This window comes from Magnolia sinica, chromosome 13, assembly GCF_029962835.1.
Source record: "Magnolia sinica isolate HGM2019 chromosome 13, MsV1, whole genome shotgun sequence".
Classification (NCBI taxonomy): domain Eukaryota; kingdom Viridiplantae; phylum Streptophyta; class Magnoliopsida; order Magnoliales; family Magnoliaceae; genus Magnolia; species Magnolia sinica.
In genome coordinates, this window is record NC_080585.1 from 29383586 (window position 1) to 29386258 (window position 2673).

Sequence of the window (2673 nt, forward strand, 5' to 3'; positions counted from 1 at the left end):
ACACATGAAGGGGAGAGACCCAGCCACTATTGGGCTCTCCCAAATATGATGCATACATCAAGTGGGTCCCACAATAAGTGGGACCTAACAATGGAATTCAACGTTCGATCACCCACCTTATTGGCCTCCTTCTTGCTCCCTTAGGCTTGTATGCTCCTATGCCCAACTTTTAATGGTGGTTGATGGGGTTTTGATGGTGGGGATGAGAGATGAGAGTGTAGGAAGGTGAGCCACACTTGGCTTTGGGAAAGAGGGGGTTTGGACGTGGGATGTTGTTGCTTGGGAGTGAAGAGAGTGAATGAGAGAGAGAGAGAGAGGGAAGTGATGGGTGAAAAGGGATGGGGTGAGGTGTGATGGGTGATGGGTGGAGAGAGAGAGAGAGAGAGAGAGAGAGAGAGTTGACTTTGGGAATGGGAAGGGATGGGTTGTTGTACTTGGGGTATGGCTTGTACTTGACTTGATTGATTGATTGATTGATGGGATAGGTCATAGAGATTCCCTCGAAGTTCGTAACGCGCCGCGTTTTTCTCAAAATGAACGTGGGCCCACATCTTCTGACCTAGGTATCAGTTCGGTGCGCGAGTCATGGCGTTAGAATCTTGGCGACGGTGTGGTCACTAAGGTACAAGTTTCGGTTCAAGCCGACTTCAGTATGTGGGAACCGGCTTAGGATCACTTGCAAATGTCGGATATGGGTTGAGAGTTGCCGGAATTCGACCGAGAGAACCCCGGAAGCCTACGGAACGGTACGGACTAGGACACGGGTCATACACAAGCCAAAGGTATTCACCTTCCTTCTAAGTGTTCTCGCTGTGTTGACGTGATCAGGTTCTGGCCGCAAGTGGAATCCATTCAACATTTATTTTTGAATGGTTAGCAAGCGTTAGCGCTATGGCATTACTTTTCTGTGTTGTGTGGAGTCTCTCTTCTTCCACATCTTGTAGTTGAAGATCGCCTCAGCCAATGGAGAAATGCAGCTGTGCCAAGTGCTGCTCCAGCCATCATCAGGAAAGTCATTCCTTTGCTGATTGTTTGGGGGTTGTGGAGAGCGCGAGATGGGGCTAGGTATGAAGGTTATCCTCCTCATATTTCAGTTTCTATTGCTCACATCAGGTGGTGGGTTTCGGCCATTCTTGAGGGGCAGACGGATGGAATGCATTTGCAAACTTTGGTTGGCTTGACAAGTCCTCCAAAGGAGAGACAAACTGTTTCTTTCCAGGTGATTAGGTGGGTGAAACCAGCCAACGGCTGGGTAAAATTAAATGTTGATGGCTCGGCTCGTGGCAATCCTGGCCTCTCTGGAGGAGGTGGGGTTTGTAGGAGAGATGATGGCAGTTTGGTGTTTGCTTTCTCAGCAGGTTATGGACAGGGGACGGATAACAGGGCAGAAGTGAGGGCTATCTTTGATGGCCTCATCCTATGTCTGGAACGAGGGTATCATAGAGTTGAAATTGAATCAGATTCAACGGTGGAGGTGGGCCTTCTCTCTAGGAATTCCAATATCCCTTGGCAATGGAGGCCTTGGGTTACCAGAATCAATAGGATGAGGCATTTGGCTACTTTCATTATTTCAGCTATTCGTGGGGAAGGGAACGGCCCGGCAGATGGGATGGCAGCAAAAATCAGAAACTTACAGTTTTTGAACACATTGGAGCCCTTCCTCATCACATTCGTGGGCTTCTTTTCTTGGTTAGGGTTGGGCTTGGATCTATTAGATCTGCACGTGTAGTTGTATGGTGCTTATGGTGGCTTTGTTTGGCGTCGGGAGGCCGAGTGTGGTCATCCCCAGGATTGGTTTCCCTGTTTTGTTCCAAGGACGCCCGAATCTGGGTTTTCTTTTTTCTTTTTTTTTTTTTTTTTTTTTGGTGATGTAAAGGTTTATCTATCAATACAAATATTATTTTGAAAAAAAAAAAAAAACATATCACCCTATCAAAATTGAAACTTCTTTCTTCCTCTTTTTTTTTTAGAGTAGAAAGTGGACAGTAGCACCGGTGTGTATATAAACAGTACTTCAGCCCATAAACCTAACTGGAGCCACGCAAGCATTACTCACCAAACCTATACAACCTTGAGCATCATGGCTACAAATAACCAACAAATACAAGCACAGTTCATCTAACGAATATTGTTGAAACCCGATGGAGGAAAAGGTAAAACGATAAGATAAAAAACAAATTATAGAGAAAGAAAGAAAGAAAAATTCGCAAAGTGCATCTTCTGCATTTCCGAAATGCCACACTTTTAATGTCCCATGTGGGTGCAAGATGATTAACGAATTTCATTCTGGGCGCGCTTCTTTGAAACGCATCATTGCCTTCCAACACTAAGAAAGTTCGCCACTGTATAAAACGCCTAGAGTGCATGCATCCATGGAAGAGAAAGGACTCCATCCCTGGCATTCAAGCTTACCAAAGTTGACGGCATTATAGGAAGAATCGAATACTCAAAATGAGGAAGAGAAGTCAATTTGAGTATGATGCATCCTTAGGACACTGAATATACATGGCTAGAGTGGACCACTTTCTCTAAATGGCTAAGAATATCCATGGCATATCCCACTAGGGAGGACGCATATTGACTAAAAAGATCTACTGGATTTGGAAATGCAGGCATTTACAAAATGACAGTGACTCGTCCTCCTCTCATGTGACATTTATATGCAGCTATCTA